General features: G+C 37.9%; 1 long non-coding RNA gene across 3 annotated transcripts in view; it reads left to right on the forward strand.

Annotated features, from left to right (window-relative positions):
- Positions 1-15745, forward strand: part of LOC119789665 — a 170403-nt gene that overhangs the window by 143815 nt on the left and 10843 nt on the right. For all 3 annotated transcript variants that reach the window (XR_005281612.1, XR_005281610.1, XR_005281611.1), the window contains exon 4: positions 10097-10339. This is a non-coding gene — a long non-coding RNA (uncharacterized LOC119789665). The remainder of the gene's footprint in view (positions 1-10096; positions 10340-15745) is intronic.

The following is a 15745-nucleotide window of genomic DNA, read 5'->3' on the forward strand; positions in this document are numbered from 1 at the left end:
AGCATTAAATGAGGGAGGCATTTTTTTAAGTAAATTAAAAGATTGTGGGCAAAAATGTACCACAACTACAGAAAAAATTAACAATAATAAAAATTAATGAATGAAACAAAAGATTAAAAATGGAAAAAAATAAATATTAAATTATTAATAATTAATATATATACACTCACCGGCCACTTTATTAGGTACACCTGTCCAACTGCTCGTTAACACTTAATTTCTAAGCAGCCAATCACATGGCGGCAACTCAGTGCATTTAGGCATGTAGACATGGTCAAGACAATCTCCTGCAGTTCAAACCGAGCATCAGTATGGGGAAGAAAGGTGATTTGAGTGACTTTGAACGTGGCATGATTGTTGGTGCCAGATGGGCTGGTCTGAGTATTTCAGAAACTGCTGATCTACTGGGATTTTCACGCACAACCATCTCTAGGGTTTACAGAGAATGGTCCGAAAAAGAAAAAACATCCAGTGAGCGGCAGTTCTGTGGGCGGAAATGCCTTGTTGATGCCAGAGGTCAGAGGAGAATGGCCAGACTGGTTCGAGCTGATAGAAGGGCAACAGTGACTCAAATAACCACCCATTACAACCAAGGTGGCCAGAAGAGCATCTCTGAACGCACAGTACGTCGAACTTTGAGGCAGATGGGCTACAGCAGCAGAAGACCACACCGGGTGCTACTCCTTTCAGCTAAGAACAGGAAACTGAGGCTACAATTTGCACAAGCTCATCGAAATTGGACAACAGAAGATTGGAAAAACGTTGCCTGGTCTGATGAGTCTCGATTTCTGCTGCGACATTCGGATGGTAGGGTCAGAATTTGGCGTCTACAACATGAAAGCATGGATCCATCCTGCCTTGTATCAACGGTTCAGGCTGGTGGTGTCATGGTGTGGGGAATATTTTCTTGGCACTCTTTGGGCCCCTTGGTACCAATTGAGCATCGTTGCAAAGCCACAGCCTACCTGAGTATTGTTGCTGACCATGTCCATCCCTTTATGACCACAATGTACCCAACTTCTGATGGCTACTTTCAGCAGGATAATGCGCCATGTCATAAAGCTGGAATCATCTCAGACTGGTTTCTTGAACATGACAATGAGTTCACTGTACTCAAATGGCCTCCACAGTCACCAGATCTCAATCCAATAGAGCATCTTTGGGATGTGGTGGAACAGGAGATTCGCATCATGAATGTGCAGCCGACAAATCTGCGGCAACTGTGTGATGCCATCTTGTCAATATGGACCAAACTCCCTGAGGAATGCTTCCAGCACCTTGTTGAATCTATGCCACGAAGAATTGAGGCAGTTCTGAAGGCAAAAGGGGGTCCAACCCGTTACTAGCATGGGGTACCTAATAAAGTGGCCGGTGAGTGTATTTTTTTTTACAAGAGGATTGTTTTTTCAGAAACTTGCTTTTTCTTTCACCACCAATGAAAAACATTTATAGAGATTTTTATTTGTTGGCTAACTTATCACCTTATTAACCAGTTTTTTGTTTTTTCAGTAAAGTGCATTTTGCTGGTCCACCCATATGCGTTCATTCTATAGTCCTCGTGCAGATTTAAGCTGATTTTACTTTCCTCATGTACTGTAAATCAAGAATGTAGCTCTGACTTGGGAAAAAAAAATATTTCAGTGAAATGTTTTGTTGGACTGCTTTCTCGCCTCAAATTACACAAATAGTCCCACATAAGAGAACCTCTTAATATGAGAAAGAATGTTATTGATTACCAACATTTAAAAACAGGACTTTAACAAATAGAGTCCTCTGAGTAAACCTCGCATTTCTTTAAACAATATTGTTCTAGTCTTCGATTTATCTGTAAAAAGTATGAAATCCCATCATACAAAAGGGAACCTGTTATCATGCTGTTATATGAAAAATATAGTAGTTATAATTCTTCTTCTTCTTCTATGTAAACTTGCTGCTGAATGAATTTTATCCATTTTGTTCAAAATATTTATAAAATTATACTAACTAACTGAACTTCCTCACTATTTAACTATATGCCATGTCTAATTCTGTTTTTAAAAAAGTACCTTATGAGATTGTGGTAGATATTTGACAGATATAGCCAACCGAAGACTGGTAGACTAGGTATATATAAGGATAGCCATAGTCAGCCACAGCAGAGAACTCAAAGGAGGGTTTGGGTCTTAAAAGTTATTAGATTTCTACAATGAACAGATGCAAAATGTCCGGTGAAAACCGCCTTGACATTTACACCTACATCATTATTTAACAGATGAAGGAAATCCTTCATTATATTTCAGAATATTTTTATCTCCCCAACATCATCCATTAATCCTGTATCTACTACAGTGTTTAAAGTTGGATACTCCTCTGTGATTACAGTATAAATCTCTGAGAGATTTTTTTTTTGTTTTGTTTGTTTTTAATCTCCTTCACAGCTTCATGGTCTGCTTTTAATGTTTGTGGCCTCGTCACTGGCTGTTTCTGTGGGAAGTTAATGGCCGACTATTTTAAATGAAGATTGTTAGACCTCTAAAAGTTGTCAGGAGATGGACTCTTGATCCTTATATGAAAAAGATAATACAATATTTGACATTCAATGATTTAAAGTAGTTAAAGTCCAAATTTTATTTAGTCCTGAAAGAATCATAACAATTTAAGATTTGAAAAATGCAAACAAACTGTGAGTCGCAGGAAAAAATGTCTGAGCAAGCTGAGAGATGGAAGTAAACCACATCTGGGAATAAATGTTTAGTTGGTACTAAGGATCCAAAGGTTTACCAAGACAATATTTGCCACACTGGTACACCACCACAAGTATCCCAGACTTTTAATACAATCAGAATAGATCCAAACTACCATGTAATTTTTATTTATTTTTTTAAAACAAGATTCATCTGACCAACATAATTTTTTTCAATCTGAATCCAGATTAATCTTCTCCCGCTTTTGGCCATCTATATCCCCATGTTTTGTGATCAGAGAACAAATTATCCATACCTTGTAACAAGTGGTTGATTAAGCTAGTTAAGTTGTCTTTCTGTCCTTTGAAACCACTCTATTCATCTTTGTCCTTCGACCTCTGAAAGCAAAAGGGCTTCTTCTCACAGTTGTCTCAGGTCCCTTTTTTTTTTTAGATTTTTCTTTGTAAACGAAATATATTGTTGTGCATGCAAGTTCCTGTTTTTTTCTTTGCATGTTGATTTTTTGTTTGAATTTTGCCAAGTCATTGTATGTCATTGAAATTTGTGTTGCTGTATTTTGAAAAAAAAAAACATTTTGGCTGTTAAATGTTGTATTCTGCTTCTTAAACCTAAAAAAAAAAAAAACCATGCCTGTAACAAAAAAGAAATTATAATGGAATATGCCAAAAGTGACAAAATGCAGCTTTGTTGTTTCAACAAAATCCTAAAATAAATATTGATTAAGACCACTACATTCCACTATATACCACTTTATTCTTTCTTTTACAATAAACTATATATTTTATATATTCTTTTAATTATTTCTGGAAATACTGAATGAAGGCGTTCTTCGTCTGGTCATATTCACTCCCAAATAAAGACTTATTTCATCCAACTGCAACCAGTAAATTATATTTTGAGTATGCTTTGTCAACTGCAGTTCAGCATTTTGCCTGACATGCGTCATGACTGGAGCATGAAGTTCAGCGCCCACCATCAGACATGTCAGGGTGGGGCCAGGTTGACCCAGATGGGCCTATCTCAAATCAATGTTTGCTCCTCCTAAGCGTGCACATGAAGACAGACAGACACACAAACATACTCAGATACGATGGCTATGCATTGGTCGATGGGCCCCTGGGCTGGTCTGAAAAGGCGTCACATCTGAGAAGCATGTCGTTCCAGCCTGATGAGCAATCTGCCTCATCAAAAGACCTTTATCCCAATCAATAAGAGTTTCGGCAAGGGAGCTCTGTGCCGCCGGTCCACAGTTCCCACCTCTGTGTCTCTGTCTGCGCAACTCAGCAGGGGGCATGTTGGTGTGTGTACACTGTATGTCAGATGGGAGTCTTTCTTTCGAGCCTGTACACTAATAAGCCTGGATGCTATTTTTTTTAGACGTGATGTCTGTGCATATGTATGTCACAGGTGTCACTTTTAGTTCAAGTCTGCATAAATCTGACAGTTGGAATGTTTCTTTCATGTGTGCAGTGGAAGTCCATAATGGATCAAAAGCCTGACAGTGTTGTGTGTGTCACCGACAGATGCAAGCATGAAAAAAAATTGATACACCAGAGGTGTGCCAATCCTGGTTAGCAGAGGCTTCTACTCATTTCTCTCTAAACTCTGCTTACAATTTTTCAAATTTTTTTTTTTTAAATATATTTTACTCTGTGTTCTTTTGGGATAACAAGTCTGTAATTAACCATAGCGTTGCTTTCAGGGAAATAAATCAATACACCAACAGTGATTTTGGCATGTTAATGCAAAGGAGTTGTATTTGTGGTAATGTGGCTGTTTCGTTTTATTTTGAAGTTGGGTTTTATGTTGTTTTTCTGATTTGAAGTCGTTCGTTTTTCTTGTTGGATTTAGTTTTGGTTTGCTGTGTTGCATGTTTTCTTCTTATTTTGTTTTGGTTTGGAGGTGACGTTGCCACATGCACCCGGAGACCCCGTGGCGGCAGCACAGGTGCTCTCAATCAGCTGAGCAGCATACAGACGGTGGCGTTTGTAATAAAAGGCAGCTGCGCAGTTGAAGAGGGAGAAGAAAGCTGGACAAAGCACGGGGGAAAGGACCTGCGGACGGAGAGAGGACCGCGCAGTGTGTTGGAGAGAGAGAGAGCGACAGCGGCCCGGCGTGTTGGAGAGAGAGAGAGCGACAGCGGCCCGGCGTGTTGGAGAGAGAGAGGGCGACAGCGGCCCGGCGTGTTGGAGAGAGAGAGAGAGCGGCCCGGCGTGTTGGAGAGAGAGAGAGAGCGGCCAGGCGTATTGGAGAGAGAGAGAGAGCGGCCCGGCGTGTTGGAGAGAGAGAGAGAGAGCGGCCCGGCGTGTTGGAGAGAGAGAGAGAGCGGCCCGGCGTGTTGGAGAGAGAGAGAGCGACAGCGGCCCGGCGTGTTGGAGAGAGAGAGAGCGACAGCGGCCCGGCGTGTTGGAGAGAGGTCTGCATGCTCCATTCGCGCCAGCTAAGAGTACACCCCTTTTTTACAGACTGTCCACTGACTCTGCTGTTCCTGACTACCCTGCATTTTTTAAAATCTTTTTTACCTTTTAGCTTATTTTTAACGAACTTCTTTTAAGTGAACTCTTTTTAAAAAAGAAGAAAAAAATCAATCATTGAACTCTTAAACTAATAAAAGGTTTTAGGGCTCTGCTCACAATCACCGCAGTCCTTTTTTTAGTTTTTTTTTTTGGATGATCGCACCTCTCGGTGCCACATATTGACTATGTTTGTACTGTGTTTAGAAAGTTTAAGAACAAGCCCATAGGCCAGAACGTGAGTAGCTCAAATTCAGAGAAACAGGCTAATCTTGGTATTGGGGTTTGGCAAGCCTCATTCAGGCCAAGTAGGAATTTGTGGATAAAAACATTTTCAGGGCTCAAACTAATTGACCCAGAATTCAGGCAAACAGAACTGGTTTGGTTAAAAAAAGAAAAAAAAAGCTTGTTACTTGGGACCAGCTGGTGTCAGATATAACAACATATCACAGTCTCCACAATATTCGGTCGGAGCCACCTAGAGAGTTTTGAGGGGCCAAGCAGAAAAGCGGAAGCCAGCATATGCTGAAGAGCAGAGAAATCCAGAGTAGGTGACGAAGCAGGGGTCCATACCAGAAGATCAGAAAGTTGCAGAGGTATGAAAGGGATAATCCAGGCCGGGGTCCGGGGACAGATCCAAGGTACTAACAGACGCAGTTCAAACAGCAGTCTGGACAGAAACAGACCAGAACTGGGGCAACCCAAAACTCAGGAATCCAAAAGCAGAAACAGGTCAGGATTAGGCAGTTTAGCAACATTACAGGGTACGCTACATAATTCTCACACTAGGCTTGAATAACCTGGCACTGATGGCTGGAAAACAGGCAGTATAAATAGCTGGAACAGGTGGATCAGATGAGGGCAGATGAAAACTGGGCGGAGCTAAGCAGGTGGAAGGTATGATACTAAAGATCCAGTCATCAGTGCCAAGATCATAAAAGAAATAAAGAGGACTGTGAACAAGTCCAAGCTTATGAATGTTTATATATTGTTTAATAAAAATTGCAGGATCTGCTGACTGCTGAGACATATTATACATGTGCATATTGCTCCTGTTAGATATAGTAAAGAAAGACATTAGTACTGGGTCATGGTTCTCCATTTACTGGTTTGTCTGCAGTTTAGCCCCAAACATTGGTCTTTAGATATTGATAAAGTTCAGAAAGTTCCACATGTGATTTATTTTTCTGTACGGTAAAGAGAAGATTCTGAAAGCCTGTTTTAAATTTCCTAGTCCTTTATTGAGGGGTTTGGTGACCTCACTCATATAATTTGCAATGTTAGGGGCAATGGCGAAACACCTTTCTGAGATTTAAAGGTTATTGTATCATTAGGGCATTTTTGATACAGTAAAAGAAACAACAGAAATGTAGTTTCTCATTTGTTGCTGAAAGTGTTTTGTGATGTCTTGTTCTTTGAAGTAATATTTTAGAAGTACTACAGAAGGCATTGAATTCTGACAGTCCTCACACCCAGATAAATATGTAAAGCTATAGACCATCAATCAGAACAAACCCAGATCTTTTTGGAATTTTTTGCTTGCTTTTTGAGGAATATCAGCTGTGCTGCTGTAATCAACACCTTTGTTTATAGAAGTTGGAGCTTGACCTGTTTTTCAGTGTAGTCCTGTCTTCTTAGTGTGATTGTTTATGCTCTTTTTCATGGCTCATAGCTTGTCTGCCTGGCTGTGTCTTTCCTGGATGGGGGCACCAGTAGAACTAGTTAGCAGTTAGCTTTTGTATATCTGCTTCTCTCTGTATGTCCACTTCTATTCTGATCGCCGCTCACAATTAGCCTGATTCTGCTCCTCCCTGTTAAAGGGAGTTCAAGTCAATGAGTTAATGCCATCAGCTGGTTTTCCTTTGAAAACTTTGAACCCATCTGACTACAGGATCTGTTTGAATTCAGTGATGAATTGAACTGAGTTGACATATGTTGTGAACTGGCAGTAGTTGGATGCTTTAAAACTTCAACCTCAAAAAACCAAAGCTTGTGCAAACAGGATGGAAAAAACCATGATATCTGAACTTTATTTCCAGAAAATAAGATTTAATCGATATATTCAGGAATAACTGACCCGTACACAAACAAACGCAAACACATAGTCATGTTGAATAACTGGTGCTATAGAAGCACCTTTATGCACAAAAACCCAAATATGATGTTTATGTCACTACAAGAACACATCAAATTGACAGTAAAACTCGTACTCACAAATCTCTTAAATGAATAAAAATTAAAGCCAATGAAGAATGAAATTACTGCAGTTATTCTTTCAACATAAAATAATTTGTACTATTTATAATGAGAGTCCATGAATGATTTCTCCCCACTATCTACCATTCTCTGAGTGTACATATCCTGACAGACATTACAGGAGAGCTTTGCTTTCATCTCTTATCTTGCTCATCCCACAGCTCCCACAGGGCGCTGGCTAATTAGCCTAATAAAAACACTAGCCATTTTCCTAAGGTAAATTGAATTGACTTGTCAATGGTGCACATCAATACACATAAGGAGCTTTACTTTGTGGGAAGAGTGGTGAAGCCTACTGAGTGAGTATAAAGTGCTACGTCTCAGAAAAACCGAGGCTATATGATTGAACAGCTGTAATGTCAGATATGTCTAAAATTGTTTAAAACATGTAATTATTTCATATTAAACACATTTTTGTATGAATAAAAACATGTCCTGAGTAAATACAATTTCCTGTTTTTAAGTGACAATTAACTAATGTCGAAAATAGTATAGAGGCACCCCTGACTGTAAGGAAGAATAAAATAACTCATCTTATTAGGTCATGATTTAACTGTAAGTTAGTCTTTTTTTAAATAGTTTGGTCTAGCCAGACATAGATCTGGGTCCTTCAGACCTTCAAATTCAAGTATACATGTTGGCTACATTCTCAGGAAGTGAATAAGCTATCTGCACAGTAGGGTCAAGATGAAACTGCCCTAAACTAACCAAAGCTCTAGGAGACAATTTACTTCCCTTCCTGGGAGCTTTTTCAATTCAAAATGTCTGAAATTAGCATTGAGTTCCAAGCTTTAAAGATTAGCTCAACAAACCTTTGTTTTGGCTTAGAAAAAATGCTCATTTAGCCGTCTTTAATTTTGTAAAACAAAGTCCAGTGGCTTGTTTTTCTAACTTTTTTTTTGGAATGACTAAGACCTAGATGACGGAGAATCTTCACCAGCAGCCTCAGCATTGTGCGTCTGTAAAAGTTGTAGTCATCTGGGTGATGGAAACCACAAACAGGCTTAAATTGGAAGGCGACCGGAGTCTCGCTCCATTTTTTAAGACATTCTAACTCCTATCCAGGAGTCTTAAAGCTGATTTATACTAGGTCATCTGCGTAGGTGTCATGGTGAACGCAGAGACATCCCAACCCCCTCCGCAGACACTCTGCTCCAACTCTCCCAAATTATAGGTGACTGCAGACAGTGCCACAGACAGGAGGCCTCTGTTTGGTCAACCACACTTCAATATTGAGCATAAATCAAAAATGTCTGTGTCATACCTGTGACAAGTTCACTGTGACACACTGCTGCGGGAGTATTGCCAGCCCTTTAGTCAATTCTGGTGGCTTGGAATGTGTGTTGTAGGATGGACCTCAATACTGCTTCAATACATCAGCACTCTCCTACAAGATTTTGCTCTGCTGTGAGCCAACAGAAAGTTCTTTATATTCTCACATATATTTTAAGTGTTTGGCTCTTGTGTCCTCTTAAGTTTTTTGTCTCACTCTTTATTGTATTTGAATGAACAGGGATGTAAATAAATAAATCAGAAGCGCAAGTTAAAATCTAAGAGATATTTTTTTCCTTTTTTCTAAAAAGGCAATCAGGAAAAAGAAAAAAAGTTCTCGCTTGAATTTTTTTAATACTATTATTCGATGATTAATGTTGCTTGTACTTGCAAGAAAATTATAATAACTTTTGCAAGTTTAGGAGACATTAAAGACCCTGAGAAACTAGTTGAAGAATATGGATGATGAATGAACCGACTAATTGATGGATGGATGGTTGCAGGTTTATCTGTGTAAAACAATGCAAAACTTTCAGAAATGTGTCCTTTCCTCTGTTGATACATACATGTTCCATTTGAGATACTGATTCAGTGATACGATGCGTACAACACACTGCTAACACATGCTTATTCAGGAGAAGTGATTTCTGCAGTGATCATATTGATGAACTTAGAAGACTTCTAATCAGTCACTCCGTATAATTTCACTGAATCAACCCTGTAGAGTGTGTTTGACATGCATTGTAAATCATTGCTAAATAAAAAAAAATGATATATACTTTTGTTTTACTTCTGCTTGATGTAGCAAGATTACCTTTCTATCATTTATCATTGCTTAAAATGTACCTAATGTAGTTAAATAGAGGCGAAGATTTTGTTGTGTTTAAATGTGAAACTATTTATTCTATTCCAACTCTCAAAATAGGTTATTTTGCAGTTATTGTGGAAAAGCAAATTAGAGGATGATTGAAAACCAGTTACAGCAGCTGTCATGTTGCAGTTTTCCCATGAAATTCCAAAAAGTGTCATGATCTTGGCACTGATGAATGGCTTAATGGTCCATTCCCTTCACCTGTCTAGCTCTGCCCAGTTTCTCATCACCATTCATCTTTGTCACCTGCTCTAGTCTCTATTTAAACTGCTTGCTTCCAGTCATCAGTGCCGGATTATTTGAGCCTTCGGCGAGAGTTCTCTAGCATACCTGTTTGTGTTCTAAATTGCCTGATCCTGACCCGTTTTTATCTTCGGACAATTGAGCCTGGCTGTACCTGTTCAAACCTTTTTGCCTGACCTGTCTTCAGATTCCTGCTGGATTATGCCTATTGACTGAACCTGGATCTGACTCCTAATTTCAACCTGGATTTCCCTTAGGTACCCCTATGGATATCTGACCTTCTAGCCCTGACTCCTGTGAACCTCTTTTACATCAGTTTGGCTTTGTCTTCCGTAAAGTCCTGCCTTTCTTCGTCTGCTGGATCTGCTTGTTATCCAGTTCTACAGACTTCAAGGCTTGAGCTCCTGGAACTCTCTGAGCTGTGTTCATCACATGATGTTGGTAGTCATTCAGCTGGATTCCAATCCTTCCTTTGGGCACAGACTGAACTCTAAGATCAGGTTAGTTACTCATGTGTTCGTAATTATTCTCTGTCAGATTTTTTTGGACACTAACCTGAATTTTCCCTCTGCAGAGATCCGGCCCTGGGTGCTGAATTGAAGATGCAACATCTCTAAAAGTACTCTTTTTGAGAAGCATGCCTGTCTGTTTGCTTCGAATTTTGGGTCCTCTGTTCTGAGCCTTGACCAAAAGTGCCTAAAGTTTCTCTCAGGTTGTCTTTAAGCTTTGGATTTATATTAGAAAAAAAAAATCTTTTAGGTGCCCCGTTTGTGCTCAATTTTCTAAAACATTTTGAAGATATAGAAAAAATTATAGAAGATAATAAAGATTTCATCCATCTTTATCTGTATTTCATGAATGTCTGTTCAGTGTTGTATTCTACAGTTCAGGTCTGAGCAGTCCAGGAATTTCAGATATTAAACAAATGTTGAAATGTTAATTGATTAAATAATTAATTGATGATTTTTTTTAAATTAATGAAATCATAAGCTTTTGATTAGATACAAACTTAACCCCCCCACCCCCATCCCCCACAATATTTTCAAGTTGAAATTAGTGCAAGAACTCTTTTTGTGATATGGCAATAATAAAATGCTCCAAAATGCTCCAAACCACAAACATATGTTTGCATTTGGCTTGGTGATCTCTATGAAGTAGTCTCTTCTCCTTTATTGGAGCTTCCCTGTCTCACCCTGTTAATGTTAATGGCACTGGCTGATGTTTTAATAAATTAAGCTTGATTATGAAGATTGTCGCCCCTTTGATTCTAATGGGGTCTTAAACAAGCTCTGCCGTGATGGAGTAATCATAAAACGAAATCATGGAACGTGCAGACGTGGGATGTAAATGCACCACTACCTCTGATTGTCTGTTAGGATGTAGACTGAAGAGAGAGTGAAAGGAAACACCGATACTGTATCTTCAGTGAACGAGCGTTAGGCTCAACATGTGTGTATGTAGGTTTGGATGGGTGGGGGGCTTCTAAGTGTTCTTCTCCCACACCCATTAAGCTCCTTCCACTGGGCTCTCCCCGTGGTGGTTGTAATGACTTGCAATCAGCTCTGAGTGTACCTTCATTGAATTGCCGTTTCTTTCCAGCCTCACTAAGAACAGTGGGTTATTACTGATCTAGGGAGTCTCTTGACACCAACCCTACTAAGTAGTTAGTTCGGTTATTAAGTGTACTTAATTTATTGTCCTTGATTATTTCTGTTAGTGTGCTGCTGTAGAGAAAAAAAAATGAGATATGACAGGGGATTGCAGTCTTTTTCTTCATTGGAAATTATAATCAATTAATCATTTAAAGACATCCAAGTTATTCTGTGTAGACTAAAGTGGATAATCAAATGTGCCAATTTGGTCTTTATTTTTCGATTGTGGCTTTTGAAAATCAGGAGAAATTAAAAAATTAAAAGCTACTCTGGATATTTTGCATACAAAATAATGACTAAACATTGCCTTCACAATTTGGATATTTTACTAAAATGTAGAGTTAAATGCACAGGAAAAAGTAAATTGAGCTTCTAATCCACTTTATTTGCGCTTCTACTAGGCCACATGGGTTACTCTATGTTGTTGACCTCAACCAGAAAGACAAGATGAAATGCATGTAATTTTCTAGTTGTGCCAACATAGATTTATGTGAATCCTTAAAACATGCTTCAAGATTACCAGCAGATGGTGAGTTTTACTAGTTGTACACTGGCCAAATGATATGTTAAAATATATGGGGTAAGTAAAATAAACATATTTTATTTATAGATTTCAATGCTAAGTATACAAATGCAGAAATGCATTGGTATAATAATACACTTATTTTATCCAAGTTTTAAATTAGTTCAAGTATAAATATGTGTACAGTACTTGTTGGACTGAGTTAAAGTATTTAACTGAGTTATTGGTGTCATGATTCTGTCCTTTCTGGACTTTTTGGTTCTGTTTAAGATTTTACTTTGGGTTTTCAGTTACACTTTGACTTATGTCAATCTGTTTTCTAAGACATTTTCATTTCCATTTAGTTTCATCCAAGTTTTTGTCTATTTATATTAGTTAAAACAGTTATATACACTGTTGTATTTGTTATTTACTCTCTTCGCCCTTGTTCCAGTCTCCTTTCCCCTTGCTCCCTTCTTGATCCTTCTGTCCACACCTGCTCACAATCGGTTGATTACTCGATTCATTGTTCTGTTTGCAATGTATACTCCTCCTCTGCAGCTACAGTTTGTTGGATTTTCCTCATTCCCTCCTTAACCTGTGTGTTCCCTTTTGTTCTGGTTTATGTGTTTCTTGATTAGTCACTTTAGATTTACGCTTTTGTTGCCACCCTTTGTTATTAAATCTGCGAGATACCACCTCAGCTTCCTTCTCTGCATTTGAGCCCTCTACAAACCTTCACACAGCCAGACAATTAGCTGGGTCTATAATTAATGAATTGCGTTATCAAAAACGCTATTTATCCATCAAATAAACAACCTTTTCAATTCGAAAAACACTTTTATCTTAATTTATTTAATACATAAAAACATGACACAGCAACACATATTTTTTTTATTAATTATTGAGGTTATTCAACTGTCAGACTAGTTAAAAATTATAATCATATAGCTTTTTTAGAATCTCTTGATATTTTATGGAAGTTCTTTGAAATATTACTTCTGTAGAAGTGTGAACAATACACGATTATTTAAACCACAATTCTTTCAATTGAATATGGTGAAAAACTACTTATAACTAAAGACTTCCTTTAAGAGTTTAACTTTTGCTGTAAACAGAAGTTAAAGTTCCATTTATAAAACCGATAAGGAACTATAACATCATTGCATTGCCTTTCAGAACATAACATCTTCAACATGCAATGTTTCATACAACTAAAACATTTATAATAGAGAGCCTACTTCTTCTCTTCAAGCCAGCTACCAAAACAATCCATGTTGTAAACCATTTAACCAGTGTACTTTTTATTTTTTCAGGCGTGGACTAAGTAATTTTGGCTATAAAGCTCACATCTGGTCCAATTTCAACTGGCTGCAACTTTGGACTAGATATTGACATCAATGTTGTAATTGTCTGTGTTTGCCACAACATCAGTTTTGTTTTATTCCTTCCTGTCTGCCAGTGGAACTAAACAAAGTGAATGTTACACTTATGCTCCATGTAGGTCAAGATTGTAGTGTAATCAAATTCACAAATGTGACAATGCTACTCTATAAATAACAGCTGGGGAGTTCTGCTTTGTCCCCTCCTCACTGAAGCGTTCTAGGTGACGAGTGTGAGAGGCATTCATTCAGAAATTCAAAGAACCATATTTACCGGGTAACTTTTCTATCACCGAGATGGTTTTTAAGCAGTGGACAAACAACTGTGATGCTGCTTTGCATCAGGTTTATGGGTCTACAAGAAACAGTGAAGTTTGTAAATAATAGAAAAGAATGTGATCAATTAAATCTATATCAATGAAATTAATTAAGTGAAATCAACACATAAAAGTCCCAGCCCTAGTATACAATAAAACAATATTTAGTTTTGAAAACATTTGCGATTAGGTACATTACTTTAATAAAAATTTATATTTTACAGTATTGCAAGTGTCATGCAGATATTGTAACATGGATTTTAGGTATAGGTGTTTTATTTATTTATTTTTTTATCAGTTTGCCCTGAGCTCAAGGTGATTGACTGCCCTGTAGTCTCTCTCTGTTAACCTCTTAATTTTTTTTTTTCCATTGTGGTTTACCACTGTACCGGAGGAGTTTCAAGCAATTTGTCAACAGTACATTAAATATTCATTCCAAGGGCAGCTGATTGAGAAAAAGCTAAAGGGAGCTGTTGTCTCTCTAAATAAAATTTGTTTAAATTTGTGATAATTTTGTACCCAATTTCATCTTACATTAATCTTCCCACTAACAAATAATAATAATAACTAGAAATGTATTTTCCAGAAGTTAATGAGATCTATTATAATGATTTCTAGTTCACAATCTAGTAGGCAATATACCTGATTTGATTATAATTATTAGATTTTTCATATGGTATGGTTTATCCTGGTATTTCATTAGTCCCAGCTTCCTTACTACAGAAAAAAAAGATATAAAGTGTGCTTTAAAGAAAGAACTTTAATATTTATGCCTTGTATGAGTTCTCCCATTGAATAGGTGGCATACTGTACTTTCTCCATAAACCATCAGGTTTTTCAGTTTTGCTTTGTTCAATATAATGGTCTATCTTTAAACTCGGCGTCCAAAGCACTAATTAGGCATGTTCATCTTCTCCAGCAGTACAGTTAGTCATATTTGCAAATGAAGCATTTAGTTATTCTTATACTGAGGCGTTGCTATGATTGACTAGTAGTTACTTTTACTGTAGGAGCTGTTGAAGTTAAAATCCCTTTTTCCATTACCACTCAAAAGACTTCGGCTTTTGAAAGCCCAGATAGGATTTCTATATACATTTATTTGGGGAAATTTCACTTTTCTGGGACTTTAGTCCATCTAGAGACCCAGCATTTTCTGAGGGGTGGGGTTATGTACCGCTGTTGTGCTTTATTTCCCCAATGGTGGCAGTAACTGATGAAGTTGAGTTTACAAATAGTGTTCATACCTTTTAAGATTTTTTAAGCAAGTATTACACTTTTATGCTTAATCTGTGTAGACAGTTCAAAAGAGGCCTTATTTTAAATCTAATTTTCAAACAGAAGAGCCCCTGGTCTTTAGGGCAGGCTACTGCATACTCAACCAGGATATGTGATATGTGACACACCACAGCCGTAACATCGGTCAGTCATTCTGTCATTAACCCCTTTGTTAAAAAGTCATTTAAATCACACAGTTAAATCCCAAACAATCACACAGTTAAAAAACAAAGCAAAACATTGAAATGTCAAATAAACCTTTTGAGCTTAGGGATTTAGCTGGTTGGCAGTGGAGGTAGAGCCACTCATATGTTCTTATTACAACCCGCTGGACTGAAGGTGTAGTCCACTTTCTCTTAGGTTGATTGTCGTAGGCCCTCCAGAGTAATGGGGAAGCATGTTGATGAATTATCCTGGATAACTAAAAGCTGGGTAATACAAATCCTGGGGCTTTGAATAACTTTACACTTTTTTCCAAGTAAATGCTTTTAATAAATATAGAAATCAGTTTAATCTTTTCATCCACCATTCTAATGATGCTTATCCAAGGTCAGACTGAAGAGATACAGTACACGGTCCAGGGAGGTCTCCACTAATTGAGATTCCCTGAAAAATACTCAAAAATGAAACATTATTCTACATACATGAAACAACTTGGTTGGCTTATTTTGATTTGTGGGGCCTAGCCGGTTTCAGCCCAAAGGAGTAGTAGGAAACAATTTCCATTTTTACCTGCTGGGAGGAAAGTTTAGGTTGGGTGCCATGCAAACATGGCGAC

This window comes from Cyprinodon tularosa, unplaced genomic scaffold (genome assembly GCF_016077235.1).
Source record: "Cyprinodon tularosa strain WSP-4 unplaced genomic scaffold, ASM1607723v1 ctg343, whole genome shotgun sequence".
NCBI lineage: Eukaryota > Metazoa > Chordata > Actinopteri > Cyprinodontiformes > Cyprinodontidae > Cyprinodon > Cyprinodon tularosa.